This window comes from Schistocerca piceifrons, chromosome 5 (genome assembly GCF_021461385.2).
Source record: "Schistocerca piceifrons isolate TAMUIC-IGC-003096 chromosome 5, iqSchPice1.1, whole genome shotgun sequence".
Classification (NCBI taxonomy): Eukaryota; Metazoa; Arthropoda; class Insecta; order Orthoptera; family Acrididae; genus Schistocerca; species Schistocerca piceifrons.
Genome location: NC_060142.1, coordinates 543,509,909 through 543,527,897, shown reverse-complemented (window position 1 = coordinate 543,527,897; position 17,989 = coordinate 543,509,909). Strand labels below are relative to the sequence as shown.

Below are 17,989 nucleotides of genomic sequence, written 5' to 3'. Positions count from 1 at the left end.
TAGCTGACTGCGCTGTGTGCAATCTGTGGCCGGTTGGACTCATTGTTGGTATATTCGCTTGTGTAGTGTTGGGCAATTGGATGTGAACAGCGCATAGCGTTGTGCAGTTGGAGGTAAGCCGCCAGCTGTGGTGGATGTGGGGAGAGAGATGCCAGAGTTCTGAGATATTAATATGAGCAAACGATCAGGACGAGTGTCCGCCAGGAAAAGGAAATTTGTAAAGATGGATGTCGTGAATTGATGTATATATGATGACTTTTGAACATTATTAAGGTAAATACATTGTTTATTCTCCATCAAAATCTTTCATTTGCAAACTATGCCTATCAGTAGTTAGTGCCTTCAGTAGTTACAATATTTTATTTAGCTGGCAGTATTGGCGCTCGCTATATTGCAGTAGTTCGAGTAACGAAGATTTTTGTAAGGTAAGTGATTCATGAAAAGTATAGGTTATTGTTAGTCAGGGCCATTCTTTTGTAGGGATTATTGAAAGTCAGACTGCGTTGCGCTAAAATACTGTGTGTCAGTTTAGTGACGATCAGAATAAGTAAAGAGGAAACTGTTTGAGTTCGTTCAGTTTTGCTCAGCTGTTTGAAAATCAAATGACGTAGAAGTTTACCAGCACAGTCATGCTTAATTTTTCTAAGGGGATGTTTCAAACGTAATACCTCTTAATGATACAAATTCTGTCTTACTGTTATTTGTTATTAGGGCGTTGTTCATCGATTCTGTTGATGAATCTAATGATGTATCTGTGTTTAAAAAAGACTGATTCAAGTTTTCCGTGGTTTCCCTAAATTACTTGAGGCAAATGCGGCGATGGACCCCACTATAAGGCCACGCCCTCATCCATGTCGGACTACATTTATATGTAAATACTTATATATATGAATCACGCTATTTTTGCTGTTCCTAAATTGTAGTACCATGACATTTCCAGTATCCTTGTAAATGTGATCTACGTATGAATATATTACTACTACATTACGGAAAATCATCAGCTCTAACCCACGTAATAATTTCAAATTTTAACAACATTGAAAGAACGAGAACTGAATCATTAATAAGTTTCTTGGAATACATAACTCGTACTGAGTTCTAAATACAGTAATTCTGGTTTTCTGGAGCACGGCACGGTAATGGAGTTAAAACAGTTGCCTATTCCCGTTGTTGTCAACAGGATTAATTTGCTTCCGCGGAGCAGCTACGCCCCGCATGGCATCCTTTTACAAGTTTCTCGCAGCAGCTGCATTTATGAGGAGCAGACGCCAGCGGAAATGAGACGGGGATCTGGCCACAGACGAAATGATGTTTATTATCGTTCCTACCACAGACGTTTTTTGTTCACGCAGAAGACGGCGTTAGTAAAATGGAGCAGCCAGGCGGAAATGAACACGCCTAAACAAGTCTGTGGTCGTCTCCACATTTCCGAAGTCTGGCAGCACGTTTTGCATTGTAATTCGGCAGCTATGTGGCTTGCAATAAGGACACACAACGGAATTCCTGCGATGCTGTTGCGAATGTAATTTCTGAAACGCTGTTTCGCATCGTATAATAAATTTCGCTTATACTTCCCTTCCATGGACGATTTCCAGTGTCAAAATAATAGACATGGAATATTTGTAAAACTCATATTGTGCGTTACTAGATCGATGTTACGTCATTATTAAAGTTATTTTCCACTATGGACGACATCTCCTAACACAAATTACGAGCATTTATTCGGCGACATTGAATTACACCTCTTAATAAGAAAATTATATTAGCTATCTGAGTTCCTCAACAAATAATTTACAGTTTTCTGAAACAATAAAGCAACTCCTTGGATTTGAAACACACTCTGGAAAAAAACATTCAAATTAGCGAATACGACAGAAACTTAGAAGAACAAATGCAATACGTGCAGCATTTGTAGGCTCACGTGTCAAAATAGCGAGTTAACTATTTAGAATATCGAAACGAGCTGCCCGGTGTTTGATGATACGCAGAGGGGCGCATTATTATTATTATTATTATTATTATTATTATTATTGCACGTTCGATCAGTTTGACAGCTGTATCAACCGAGGAGATACTGAAGCAAGTATTTTCAGTGTAACAATGAAATATTTTTAACGGTATTCCAAAGAACTTGACACGACTTGTAATAAATTAACAGTTGTTAGCTTTGACGTTGAAATTGCGAAGCAAAGCCACAGGGAACGGCTGTTGTGGTTTAAACACCATCAAGCGCATTTCTCATGTCAGGCTCCGTCATTACAAGAAGAAGACAGAACAACAATACTGAAATTATGCAAATTTCCTGCCTCAGGCGATACAAATACAAGGTCAGCTGCGGTTTTTGTGACTGTTACTGTATGCTAACTTCTAATTTATCGAAAAGGGCTTAGTAAATGGATTTCACACATGTAAATTTCGACAGAAAACGGCGAAATAACATATGACATTGCCGGTGCTGGTACTGATGGCTGTAACTCATCGTTGCATATAGTGTAGTCACAGCACGAAGCTGTACTCAACGCCATTGTGGCCTTCGCTGCCAGCATCTGGTCTTATCGGCTTCGACTAAGCAGTTAGAAAACAGTACTGCGACGAATTCAGCGGATCGTACTTCCGATAGCCATCGGTGCCTTTGGCAACACACCTGTCGTGGAATAACTGGTGATTATAACCATATGTACATACAAATTCAGTTAAGAGAAACTTTAAAATACAGATATATACAAATGAATAAGAATTTTTTTAAAAAAAAAACAGGGAAGGAAAGAAAGAAAGAACGCTATGGTCACCCACACTTGTATGCCTAGACTCGAGGATCGTCGAGGAAAGCACATACCAGTGTGGGCAATGCAGAATAGTGTACCAACAATATGTTCAGAACTAGGCATAGTTGTAGATGGCCGGCAATCCTCAAGTTATTAGGAGGCTGTCACCAGCACGTCGAGTAATAAACGCTAGAAATAATCACTTGGAAGTTAATTCCTTTAGTATAATGTTGTTTTAATTAATTCTTATTTTCAATTTTCTGTTTTGTTGACACATTAATATTACCAATGATTGCTGTTATGAGGTAACGGGCGAGTTGCGGCGCCCGGTAAATATTATATGTCCAGAGTTGGGGCGGCCGCACAGGACGCACCTTAAAGCTGCGGCCCGGCAGCAGCCACGTGTTGCCGGACGTTGGCCGAAGCAAGAGGGGTTCAGCCGTACCGCGTGGCTGGGAATTCCATGGTGACGCTGTGTCAATGAAAGAGACTTGTATGCCGGGAGTGACAAAGATGGCGGACTTTGTGAAACCATAATGGCAGACATTTCGCAGTTCGTATAGAAATTAATAGTAGCCAGATGAATCATGATACATCAAGAAGAAACATGTACATTACTATTATTTTCACGATGATTCTGATGCTGTAATCAGATTTTCAATATCTTTATTAGTTTAAAGTTTAGTATCTGGCGGTAAATTATGCAAGTAACACCCACCAACGAATTTCCAAAATTTAAACGGTTCGTCCGATTTCGTCGACCGACGTGTCTTTAGAAATCTATTAGAGTAAACCTAAATTGGTATAAATTGCAGGCATTTAATTGTATAGTACACGAGTTATTGGAGGTCAAAGTGACCGATTACTGTCGATCGCGTCAGGCCATAAGTACTCCACAGTTACACGAAAAAACGGTAACAGCATGCTTATTAATATAATTATTCATCTATGTCTTTGTTTATATCCGATATATTCTATTCATGAAGAAATTGGTTAAATATTTACTGTGTTTTAGAAAGCACATAGACATTAGGCTACTGGCCTACCTTTCGTTGCTATTTCTTTGATATATGCTTATACAATTTGTTTATGTATTTATAATGTGTGTTAGAGCGTCTTTATGGTCCAGATGTAGGAATATTTATTTAATTTCAAGGTGTTTAAATGTAAATCCAGTATTTCGTGTGTGTTTCAATATATTTGTGTGGATAAGTTTGAAACGTCCCCTTAGAAAAATTTATTGATTTAATGTGCTGATAAACCTCTTCCATTATTTGATTTTCAAACAGCTGAGCAGAACTGAACGTACTCGGACATTTCGCTCTTTACCAATTCTGATCAACACTAAACTGACACACAATATTTTTAGCGCAACGCAATCTGACTTTGAAAAATCCCTACAAAAGAATGGCCCTGACTAACAATAACCTACACCTTTCATGAATCACTTACCTCACAAAAATCTTCGTTACTCGAACTACTGCAATACAGCGAGAGCCACTACTGCCAGCTAAATAAAAGACTCTACTGAAGGGACTAACTACTGATAGGCGTAGTTAGCAAATGAAAGATTTTGATAGAGAACAAACAATGTATAGTGTTCAAACGTCATAATATATATATATATATATATATATATATACTCCTGGAAATGGAAAAAAGAACACATTGACACCGGTGTGTCAGACCCACCATACTTGCTCCGGACACTGCGAGAGGGCTGTACAAGCAATGATCACACGCACGGCACAGCGGACACACCAGGAACCGCGGTGTTGGCCGTCGAATGGCGCTAGCTGCGCAGCATTTGTGCACCGCCGCCGTCAGTGTCAGCCAGTTTGCCGTGGCATACGGAGCTCCATCGCAGTCTTTAACACTGGTAGCATGCCGCGACAGCGTGGACGTGAGCCGTATGTGCAGTTGACAGACTTTGAGCGAGGGCGTATAGTGGGCATGCGGGAGGCCGGGTGGACGTACCGTCGAATTGCTCAACACGTGGGGCGTAAGGTCTCCACAGTACATCGATGTTGTCGCCAGTGGTCGGCGGAAGGTGCACGTGCCCGTCGACCTGGGACCGGACCGCAGCGACGCACGGATGCACGCCAAGACCGTAGGATCCTACGCAGTGCCGTAGAGGACCGCACCGCCACTTCCCAGCAAATTAGGGACACTGTTGCTCCTGGGGTATCGGCGAGGACCATTCGCAACCGTCTCCATGAAGCTGGGCTACGGTCCCGCACACCGTTAGGCCGTCTTCCGCTCACGCCCCAACATCGTGCAGCCCGCCTCCAGTGGTGTCGCGACAGGCGTGAATGGAAGGACGAATGGAGACGTGTCGTCTTCAGCGATGAGAGTCGCTTCTGCCTTGGTGCCAATGATGGTCGTATGCGTGTTTGGCGCCGTGCAGGTGAGCGCCACAATCAGGACTGCATACGACCGAGGCACACAGGGCCAACACCCGGCATCATGGTGTGGGGAGCGATCTCCTACACTGGACGTACACCACTGGTGATCGTCGAGGGGACACTGAATAGTGCACGGTACATCCAAACCGTCATCGAACCCATCGTTCTACCATTCCTAGACCGGCAAGGGAACTTGCTGTTCCAACAGGACAATGCACGTCCGCATGTATCCCGCGCCACCCAACGTGCTCTAGAAGGCGTAAGTCAACTACCCTGGCCAGCAAGATCTCCGGATCTGTCCCCCATTGAGCATGTTTGGGACTGGATGAAGCGTCGTCTCACGCAGTCTGCACGTCCAGCACGAACGCTGGTCCAACTGAGGCGCCAGGTGGAAATGGCATGGCAAGCCATTCCACAGGACTACATCCAGCATCTCTACGATCGTCTCCATGGGAGAATAGCAGCCTGCATTGCTGCGAAAGGTGGATATACACTGTACTAGTGCCGACATTGTGCATGCTCTGTTGCCTGTGTCTATGTGCCTGTCGTTCTGTCAGTGTGATCATGTGATGTATCTGACCCCAGGAATGTGTCAATAAAGTTTCCCCTTCCTGGGACAATGAATTCACGGTGTTCTTATTTCAATTTCCAGGAGTGTATATCAGTTCATGACATCCAGTCTTACAAATTTACTGTCTCTGATGGACACACGTCCAGATCATCCGCTATCAAAACTCCGCCATCTCTCTCCCCACATCCACCACTGCTGGCGGCTCACCTCCAACTGAGCAACGCTACGCGCTGTTCACATCCAGCTGCCCAACACTACAATAGCAAACAACAATGCAAACCAGCCATAGATTTTCATACAGAGCGCTACGTGGCGTTACCAACATAAAAACCTAAACAGCCTACTTACAAGTTGGATTGGAGACATGGAGAAAGCTCTCTAGCCAATCACAGTGCGCGTCTCGTTACTATGAGAGTGGTGTTCAGGTTGGGGAGGAGCATCGTTTCCAGAGAGGACACCGGGTAGTTCGGGAGAGTGTGGCAGTTCTGGACAGGACGGCACAGGACACGGCAGTAAGTGCCGGACGCGGACAGAACAGCGCGACGGACGCACAGTCGGCGGAAAGACTTGGACAGTGGAGCAGTTCGCTCGTGGTCGCGGAAGCTAGAAATACTTGGGAGTGCCGACCTGTGCTCTTGTGTGATTTCCGTGGCTTCTGCAGTGAAGACGTAGTGTGCGTTTAGAAGTGAATATTTCACGAGATATGTGTTGTTCATAGCTAATTACGTGCAGTAGGAATATATTGTTTCCCTGTTATTCAACTTATATTTTGTTTAATTACTGGACCATCGGCACCAATAAGTGTTTTGCAGAAATATACTGCATTCTCAAAAGTACTTCTACTATCGTACTCATCATTTAAAGTCGTTAAGATAGTACCTGCAATCTTTCATTTGTAAATTTATTTGTTACTTTCATAATTCGCGATTGCCGAGTGATAGAAACCTTCGGCCATTCGATTCATGTGTGTATTCTTATCGTGTACTGTAGACTCAGCAGTATTTGGCCTGCAATGCGGCAACTACGTATGCAGGTCCATAGACAACGAAACCAGCCAAAACTTTTAATATTTGCAACTCTGTGTCGGAGGGTGGTTGTTATTTGAAAGCCCGCACTGTTAACATAAATTATTAGTATATACAATCTATAACTCATTGTATTTCACTATACTTATTGAACATGTACGACCTGTTTTGAGTTTCCAGACAGTGGATAAGAAATTCGTGGCAAAACATTGAAACTGAATTTAGTCATGTTAAGTGAAGAGCTTTTGAGGAAACAATAAAACCGTTGAAAACCTTGACAGAATGACGGAAACTAAAGCGAGAGCTCTGCGTAAAGTTTTAATCGTAGCAGCAGATTCTACCCGCATTGTGTCTAAACCTAAGCAAATTTCTGAGATATTTTTGCAAAAATTTTCGACACCAACATTAAATCAGTTTGATCAGTGTACTCGTCCTTTCAAGGGATTTAGAATGTTACTGAAAATAATATACCATTTCATTAAAAAAACTTACTTACTTCAGGAGGTCAGTTGAGAAAAGAGTCTTTCAAAATAGAACAGAATTATTTGACCCTCTGCGTATCCCTCGCAGACCGAAATCCTCATTTCAGTATCTTCCACAGTTCACGGAATTAATGGAGTGTATATTTTGGGTGCTTCATCCTCTATAATCATGTAGATGTATGTACGTATTTCAACAATAAATGCAAATATCACATGACAACACTAAAATGTGCAAGTGTCTCTATTCATGAACCAAATAAGTCTTTTGTACCCTCCACGCTTATGTTAAGGTGCGGTAAGTTCCTATGCGACCAAACTGCTGAAGTCATCGGTCCATAGGCTTACAAACTACTTAATCTAACTTAAACTAACTTACGCTAAGAATAACACACACACCCATGCCCGAGAGAGGACTCGAACCTCCCACAGGGAGAGCCACGCGAACCGTGGCAAGGCGTCCTAGACCACGCAGCCATCCCACGCGTCTATGTTAAGGGGAAACATAACACTACAATCACTTATACAATTTCCTACAATCTTAATTTAGCTAGATCAACTTGTGCTTTGCAGCTATATTGTATTGGTTGCCGTAAACGACTGTAATATCAAATTCTGTCCACCATCAATTTCCACAGGTATTTCACGATACGAAACCTAATATCTCTTAGTGTGGTATCACGTGTCGACACCACCCCAAGGGCCTCGTGAAGTTGGCAACGCAATTGCAAGTTTCTGTCACAGGCCGATAACGGTCGATTGGGATCCGGCGGACCCAATGGAGCGTGCCTTCTGAGCCTCGGCTACGGTAGCTCTGTACAGTGAGCGTAGTCTGTTGCCGTAACGTAGGATGGCTGGCAACAGCAACACGGCCCACTCGCGCGTGAAACCTATCCCATAAGAAAGGCTGAACGGCGTAGAATAGACTCCCTTAAATTATGGTACTCGAGAAAACCCCTAGGAGTCCCATGGACGGCGAAGAGAACGAATAGGTCAGTGTTATAGGAAGTAAAACTAGATTTCCAACTGGAAGATCTGCCCGCTGGAAAAGACGAAATGCTTGGGAATATCGAAGGCAAAAGGGGAAGAGGGTGGCAAAGGATTATGTGAATCAATGACATCGCGGAAGTGATGGATTCCAACATGGAAAGTCTGCGGAGAAAATGCAGTGCAGAAGAAATTAGCCTTAGTTCATCTGGTCACAGAGAGTCGGAATCGACTAAACGAGCATGGATAGTGTATGCACTTGTGTTGCTCTTTAGTGTGTGCTACCACAAGTATTGTACAAGTGTAGAAGGGGGAATTTTTCAAAATACGACAACTTGTAACGGACTCGCAGTAGAATCCTGCAGCAAACACCACTGCCATTCTAATTTACGCTACTTTTTTGTTTTTTAATGTTATCAGGCATTTTTCCTTTTAAAAAAAGTGTATTTGCACAAAAATACACTTTCTAAGTATTATCACAATTTCTTGATTGGCCAACAATACGAGCCCGCCGTACATCAATAGAACTTCCCGTTTCCCCAATATGTGCGTTGAAAGTTTTCCGCGATTCACCCTATTCACAGAGGTAATGGTACGGCGAACCGAAGCGTATCGTACCGGTACCTCTGACAAAAAGAAAACGTTAAAATAAAGTTTTAAGGAGCTTAAATTTCAAAACAACACCCCCGTCATGGTTACAGTACCTCTCTTTACAAATCAAGCACTATATGCATAAAGGAGTATCACTTAACACTTGCATCCCGAGTATTGCAGGAATGGAAAGTATTATTCATAAGCGGTTTTCACAGAATGGAGCTCGTATATTTAGCCAATCAACAGATTGTAACAATACTTATAAAGCGTATTATTTGTGCAAACATACACTTTTCAAATGGAACAATGCCTACTGACATGACCAATATAAATGTAGGGTAAATCAGAATGTCAGTGGTTTTTGTTGCAGGATTCTAGTGCGAGGCGTTTAAGAGATTTCGAATTTTGAAAAGTCCCCACACCGACACTTGTACAATGCCTGTGGCAGCACACACTAAATAACACTAACAACACAGGTGCAGTTTTGTGCATTCTGACCACTAGAGAGACAATTGACTATCACAGGTTGTGTTCAAAATGATCACTGGCAGCGGCCAGTGCAAGATTTCAGTCTGGTATGGAACAGCTGCTGCACACGTGCTTGCATTTCAGCGGAGATGTCCGAGCAGGCCGCAGTAGTACAGTACATCGCTGCATATTATCGGATGTAGCTGGTGTGTCCTTGTAGACAATGTCGTTTGAAACGTCGTCCTCCCGAATGCGAGTAGAGGTAGAAGGATAGTGAAACTACCACTGGGCGCTAATCGTTTGCATGTACACGAGTCTTCATAGAACGTAGTGTTCAAAGGCCTGTCTGCTCTGTACAGTAGGATAGTTAGTGATCTGTGGTATCTCTGCCGAAAGAGCACAGTACTGCTGCACGCGCAAGTGGTTTGGAGCACACTGTTCATCGTACTTCGTTGAAGCTGGAGCTCCACAGCAGACTACCCCTACGTGTTCACATGTTGACCTAACAAGATCGTCAATTACGACTGCAGTCGGTCCATACGTTCGAGGTGAACGGCGGCTCGAAACGTGCAGCCCGCCACGGGCGCAGGCTGGTGGGAGAAGCATTATTCTACGGGAGATACTCTCCTGCGCTTACGTGGGACCTGTGATAGTAATCGAAGGTACGCTGACAGCTGCAAACCACCTGGTTCCCTTCATGTTTGATATCTTCCCCGACGGTGATGTCATCTTTCAGCTGTATAATTGTCCGTGTCTAGCAGCCAGAACCGTGCTACAGAGGTCATGGAGCTTTACAGTGAACCAAATTCGCATGATGTAAATCCTATATAACCCATCTGGGTCACTATCGGGTGCCATCACCGCGTACGCAAATTAGCAGCCCGTTATTTACGCGAATTACATGACCTTTGAGTTGGCAACTAATGCCACATACCTTTAAAAACCTACCAATAAACTGTCGGATACGTGATACGCAGAATCAGTGAGTCATAATGTTTTTGCTCATCAGTATATACAGAAATACGAAAACGAATCACGTCTAAAGGCCCTGAACTATTCCGAGGTATTGATGACAGAAAAAAGTTTGTCATTAGGAAGCCTTTCACCATACGATTGAAAAACTCATTCTATCTCTAACTTTTGTGGGGTTTACTGGAAGCCTATTGAAAACAGAACGTGTAGAATAACGCACATACTGCTCTATGTTACTCAAGAAAGTATAATTCAAATTCGAACAGTTTTTATGCCAACCGTTCTCTTTTCGAATTTATTCTTTACCCTTGAGGACATATTATCAAACTCAAATCCATTAAGAGAGTATTTCTCTAGAAATAGGAGAGTATGAAGACAAGATGTCTGTAAAAAAGAGCATAACTTTCGCAGATTGATATGGCAAGTAGCCTCAAAACACTCATTACGAATGCTGAGAATATCACAAAATACAATACCATAGGAGAAAAATACTGAGAACAAGCCGAGATAAGACATTGTCATATTTCAATGTCGGCGACAGCGAATACTATTCTTATTGGTAAAGAGTAGCATACATTTTCACGATAGGTTGAATTTGATTGTTCCAAGAAACCGTATTTTTCTATACTCTTCATTGATTGTTTGATCAGCCTGAAATAATAACAACAGTATTTTTACGAACTCCTGTTTCAGAAACTGTGTGTATTGTATTTTGTTATGAATTAGTGATAATCCGTTTTCTGTAAGTCATGCACTGATAGTAACCAATTTCTTTTCTGCTAAATCGCTTACATTACATTCCAACTCTTTCCGGACAATACTTATGCCTTCAAAATAAAGAATTTTTTTTTGAATCTTGTGCATATTTTGTTGAAATATAATTGACGTATTCAGAAAAGCTGTTAACCTAGAAAAGAACGGTGTACCAATCATCTCTTTTTACAGCATCGAAGTGAGAATCATATTTGTTCGCTGTTTGTTGGTCGCTATTTTTTAACAAAATTCTCTCTTCAGGTTATCATTCATTACCGAAAGTATCTCACTCAAAAAGTTAAATTGTGTTTTCCCTTGATTTTCCAGTCCTGAAGTCAAATTGCGATTATTGCAGTACATTTTCGTTTTCGGGAAAGCCTTCGAAATCTCTGGCACTAACAGTTTCTGCCGTTTTATATAATGATTTTCCTAAGGAGAATTTCAATCTATCTGGACACTGTCAATCCCTGAAAGACGGACAACCCACGGTGCAGTGAACTTCATAACTCTACTAGATATTTCTTCAAACCCAAGCTGTATTTTTTTCTCCAGTGGTTTACACTTCCTCCATTCCTGTTTTCAATAGCTGAATGTAATTGTTTCAGAACGTCATATTTGAAAAATTATGCGTACACGTCAATACCAATGAAATATCGATTTTACATGTAAATTATAGACAGGAAGTTGTTGTTAAATATTTTCCAGAATTTTATGCATGTAAAAACTGTTTAATTTTTCCACAGCGACGAAGTAATACGTTGGAGTTCCAACAACGGTCCTGATATTTCATTCACAAGCCTCCATACAGTTTTAGTTTCGTTCTGGGGCCACGCTGCAAAGAATTATTTAGGCCCGTCTAGTAACGTTACTCAGCGTTTTCAGTTTTGCTTGTAGTTGAATTCTGTAAGTCGATTGTTATCATGCTTTATATTACCCATTTCTCCTACAAAAGTACTAACGAAATTAGTTACTCAAATTGTTTATTCAGTAGTAATGTAAAAGAGCTGTGATAGAAACTGATATTTGTCGTTCAGGTTGTTGTACTATAGGGATCAACATGTCATATGCCTGAAACTTTCAATTTCCTCCCTATCTGCCTTGGCGTTGCGACACCAGGGCTTTATTTAAAACGGATACAATTCTTGTTGCAAAGCATCGTTGGCATTTGCTCTCAAAGCTCTTTTTTGCAGTTAAGATTTTACGAACCAATACATTCCTGACATGATCAACAACAGAAGGCTGCAACACAATGTGGAACGCTTCAAGATCTTGAGTATCATCTTTGCACAATTCGAGTGGGCCACATTTCGGTCGTTCCCATCGCATAAAAGACTCAATAGGTAATGGAAAGTCGGAGCCAGCAGTGCCAGAAATACTGGTTCACTATACCATGTTGGTGGACTTGTGATAAGAAAACATGACTGAAAGAGTACTTCAAATCCGCAGAACACGATAAAGACTCTCAGATTTTTAGCAATTGTTGTCCATCTGCATTTCTGCCACAATAAAATGTTGAAAATGATCTTATTTGTTAAGAAAATTATACATGACTGGACGATTGATGTCGCTCCATTTTTAATTTTTTAATTATTTATTTATTTATTTTCATACACCGTCTCTCTCGGGTGCATTCATGACTTGTTTCTGGTTCTTATTTACGTCTGACAAAACAGAAGCCGCCCGCGGTGGTCTAGCGGTTCTAGGCGCTCAGTCCGGAACCGCGCGACTGCTACGGTCGCAGGTTCGAATCCTGCCTCGGGCATGGATGTGTGTGATGTCCTTAGGTTAGTTAGGTTTAAGCAGTTCTAAGTTCTAGGGGACTGATGACCACAGATGTTTAGTCCCATAGTGCTCAGAGCCATTTGAACCATTTTGAACAAAACAGAATTTTACGTTTAATCCTCATTGCAGTAAAAGTTGTTGCTATCGGCTTTACGTTACAGTCTTTGTCCATAGCTTCTTCAAAGATTCTGCGTCGTCACACAGGACACCAATATTAGTTTGCTACTCTCTGACTACATTAAACTAATTTTTTAATCATCACTATTCGTGGATGCTCTAATCTACGTAGCTGACATTTTTCCTTTTTTTTTTTTTTTTTTTTTTTTTTTTTTTTTTTTTTTTTTTTTTTTTTTGACACACAGGGCCAGTCTGCAAGATGCAGGGTGAAGGCTTTTAGTGTTAATGAGTAATATATGGACTCAACAATACGGCGCTTGGCTCTGTATAAAGCAACTGGTACATGTGCACCGTCTGACAAAGAGAGGGCGAGGAAGAGACAGGAGGAGGAGGAAGAGATTGACAGAGAGAAGAGGGAGGAAGAGCTGGACAGAGAGAGGTGTAGGAGATGGACAGAGAGAAGGAGGGAGGAGGAGATGGGCAGAGTGACATGGGGGAAGGAGGAGATGAACAAAGAAAGAGGGGAAAAGAGTAGATAAAGAACGAGGCAAGGAGGAGATGGTCAGAGACATGGGGGGGGGGGGGGGGGGATGAGGAGTGAATAGGGAAGAAGCAGATGGAAAGAGAGAGGGGGAGGAGAAATATGCAGAGAGAGGGGATAGGAGGAGATGGACAGAGAAAGAGAGGGAAAAGGAGATAGAGAAGGAAGAAGAGATGAAGAGAGAGAGAGAAGTGGGAGAAGGAGATGCACATAGAGCTTGGAAGAGTAGATACAGAGAGGGGAGTAGGAGGTGGACACAGAGAGAGATGAAGGAGGTGATGGAAAGAGAAGGTGGGGGCAGAAGTGGCAATAGATGGTGAGGAGGAGCTGGCGAGAGAGAGGGAGAGGAGAGAGAGAGAGAGAGAGAGAGAGAGAGAGAGAGAGAGAGAGGGAGGGAGAGGGAGGAAGGGAGGGAGGGAAAGAGAGAGAGATGGGGGTGAGGGAGGGCGGGAGAGAAGGGGAAAGAGAGAAGGAGGCAGGCTGAGGGGGAGGGTAAAATAGGCAGACAAAGAGGAGGAGGAAGAGATGGACTTCTGTATTTCGTGGTGTTCGTATTTACTTTGTCTTGATCTATTTGGAACTGTATGGCTTATTTTGTTCGAGAGGACTCTGATACGAAAGAACAGCACGTTTCTTCTTATACAGAATGCAGCAGTGCTGTAGAAAAAATGTGTGGTAATAGTAAAAAGTTATGCCTGCAATCACGCTACCAATAACCTAAAATTATCTGTCACGCCGAAAGCAACTACCAGATTTCGATATGGGTTTCAGCGTTTCGGTTATGTTTCTGCCGTTCGCATCAGTACTTTCGAGGCTACTCACTGCGTCAAGATGTGATCAAATATTCTTAGGATGTTACTGCTGGTCATATGTTGGGATTCAGTGCTGTAGGACAGTGAAGATTTTAAACAATTATTTATACTAGTCTTTCTTCAGTTTACTCACAATCCGTATTCTGCACTAATTAGACTGTTCATTCGATTCAACACGTCCTGCAATTCTTCGTCACTTTCACTGAGCTTAGCAATATCATCAGCATATCTTATCAGTGGCATCGCTCACCATGAATTTTAATCCTCGTATTAAATCTTATATTTCCGTCACTTGTTCTTCGATTCATAGACTGAATACCTGGATCGAAAGACTACATCCCTGCGTAACACCCATTTCAGTCGAATCACTTTGTTCTTGTTCTCCCATTCTTCTTGTTCCCTCTTGGTTTCTGTACAAACTTTATCTTTCCCAATAGCTTACTCCTTTTTTTCTCAGAATTTTGAATATTTTGCACCATTTTACTTCGTGGAGCGCTTTGCCCGGTGGATAAATCCTATGAATCTGTCTTGATATCTCTAACGTATTGTTTCTAATATCAGTTGCAATGTAGTAACTGCTTCTCTGGTATCCATATCCTTCTGAAAACCAAAGTTATCTTCATCTAAAAACTCCAAAGTTTTTTTCTGAATGCATTACTGTTTCCACCTCTCGCCATATGAAGATACGTAATACATCCAGGAAAATTGTGAAACATGATCGGTTTGGTAGCCAAGGTGTTATGGTATGGGGAGGCGTACCGCTGCATGGGCGTTCTGACCTCCAGGTACGCTAACCGGTCGACGTTATTACACACTGTACTCCTTCCGCGCGTGCGTCTTTTCAGACTTCATTTTTATGGATGGCAATAGAGCATCTAACAGCGCAGGTGACAGAGCTCTTGGAACGAAAGTATATTCAGCGACTGGACTGGCCGAGCGTTCCCCCGACTTAAATTCCGTGGAGCGCATGTGGGGTGCATTGGGAAACGTACAGCATCACGTATACTTGTGCCTGTGACCATCCAGCGGGTGTCAACAGCGCTAGGGGGGGACTGGAGCACCATGTCACAAGAAATCCTTACCAGCCTTGTGACAGCATGGGAGCACGTTGCAGAGGATGAATTTCCGTCCTAGTGATCACACATTAAGACCATGTCCCGCATTTGTAATGTCCAGGGGACCCTCGCAAATCTCGTTGACTTCAGCGTAATTATTGTCGTTGAATAAAACTGCAATTTCTCTGCGTCTCACTGCACATTTATTTTAGTTATCTTCTGCACTGTAACTGTTCTTTCAATTCGTATTTGTAGTCCAAGTTTCACGGAGCTATGTTACTTGGCAGAACGCATCACGCGAGTGTTACTCTCGTCCTTAAATTTTGCATATCAATGTATATCAACAAGTGACGCACCTCAAATCTTCTGTTATTTCATTTATTACTAGGTTCGCTCTTCCCGCCGGCGTATCTTCAGACACTGATCACACTGATACAAACACGGTAAATACCCTGACGGAAAAAGAATCACAGTACTAAGGAGTTGTGCGACATAAACAAATGACAGTAGGCGTGGTTGTACATGTGAAAGATGATGCCTGTTCAAATTTCGCGCCACTCGCATAATAGCGGAGCTAGCAGTGCCTCTACGATGACGCAGATCGGGTTAGCTTTAAATACAGGTTCTAACGGTCTCGACTATTAATAACGTTTGAGATTGTACGTGGTGAGCAGATATGAGTCAAGAATCCCTTGAAGGCAACAAAGACGCCTTTATGTAAGTCTGAAGGCCTTAACTTCTAGCATTTCGAACTTCTCTTTTTGTTTCATTAAGGAACACGAACGGCACATGCGGCTGAAACAAAGTTCAAAATCGGCAGTAGCGGAACATCATAAGAACTGTAGCTCTGACATCCATTTTAATAACATACGTGTACTGGCTAAGGAAACAAACATTTATAGAAGAAAGGTCCAAGAAGCGGTTGAAATTTCTAAGAATGCGTCTAATTTCAATAGAGAGGGCGGCTATAGGCTTCCGGCATCGTGGTTCCCCGCCATCAAGGAAGTAAATACGCGACCGCGGTGTGTGAGCGGCATAAACAACGCGCTACAAGACAATAATATTTTGGGTAAACATTCCCCCTCTCTTGCTCTGTCCGTTTCGAATCTAGCCAGTGATGACGACCAACCAATAGCGGTAGCAGGAATTTCAACCAATAACCTTTTCTCCAGCGTTCAAATGGTTAAAATGGCACTGAGCACTATGGGATTTAACAGCTGAAGTCATCAGTCCTCTAGAACTTAGAGCTACTTAAACCAAACTTACCTAAGGACATCACACACATCCGTGCCCGAGGCAGGATTCGAACCTACGACCGTAGCGGTCGCACGGTTCCAGACTGAAGTGCCTAGAACCGCTCGGCCACACCGGCCGGTTTCTCCAGCGTAAGTGTGGAATCGTGCCCTTCTGTCTAATGACGATGGGCCGCCAATGGTATCCACAGGAGAATAGCGCCCCTTCTTCTGCATCATAGCGGGAATATTAGCCTGTGACTATGGCCAACGAATGGTAGCCATATGAATTTTAACCAATACTATCACTTCTCCAGCACGAACGCGTGCAAACTCCCGCTTTATAAGAGGACGCGACGCTTGTCTCTGAGAGTGTTGTAGCAGTAGTGGACACCAGAAGATCCTGAGGAAGATCGTAGCAGAGGGGTCGAAACGTCGCTCATTTTAGAAGACACATGACGCAGCCTAATAACCCAGAAGATTTTAACTTCAAAGACGCCTTTGTTAACATTTCACTGAGTTTGAACGAGGTCGTGTAAGAGAGTTGCGAGAAGCTGGATGTTCCTTCTGTGATTATGCAGATGACTTGGCAGGAACGTACCCTCTGTAGACGATTAGTGGCAGTCGTGGTCACTGGAATGTAAGGTTGCAAGAAGCCTGGAGTTTAGATGGTCACACCGAGAGAAAAGACCATCGTGTTGGGGGCGCGGCTCTGGTGCATCGTACTGCATCTGGATCAGCAATTTGAGCAGCTGTGGACGCCACAGTGACGCAACGAACTATTACAAGACAGTTACTTCAGGGACAGGTGGGAGCCAGATGCCCTACACCGTACGTTAAACCGAACCAACCACCGCCTTTGGCGTCTTCAGTCACATCAAGTGTGAGCTCATAGGAGGACACTGTGGAGATCCGTTGTATTTCAAGATGTAGCTGGCTCTGCGTCTGTGTCAGCGATAGCCGTCTGTCTGTTAGAAGGAGGCCACTTGGCCCACATCAGACCCGTCTACGTGCTCCACACACTGGACTTACTCGAGGAGTTATGCTCTGGGGCGCGATTTCGTATGACAGCAGGAGCACTATCTGGTTTCCTCCACCCATAGAATGTAAATTTGTACGACAGCGTGGTAATTTGAACTGTTGTGCATTTATTCATTTATGAACAGCATTACAGGGTTTTTTCCAACAGGATAACGCTCGCCCATACACTTGTAACCCAACGTGCTGTACACTGTGTCGAGTGTGTTTTCTGCTCGATCACCAGATCTGTCTCCAATAGAACACACACGGGACATCAACGGTCGACAACTCCAGCGTCATCTATAAACAGCACTCTACAGAGTGTCGACATGTTGCCTTGGCCTCCTCGATCACCAGATATGTCTCCAGTCGAGCACATACGGGTCATCATCGGACGTCAACTCCAGCATT

At 43.0% G+C, this 17,989-nt stretch overlaps 1 protein-coding gene across 1 annotated transcript in view; it reads left to right on the top strand.

Moving 5' to 3' along the window:
- Positions 1-17,989, top strand: part of LOC124799128 — a 739,238-nt gene that overhangs the window by 314,945 nt on the left and 406,304 nt on the right. The gene's annotated exons all lie outside the window — the stretch shown is intronic.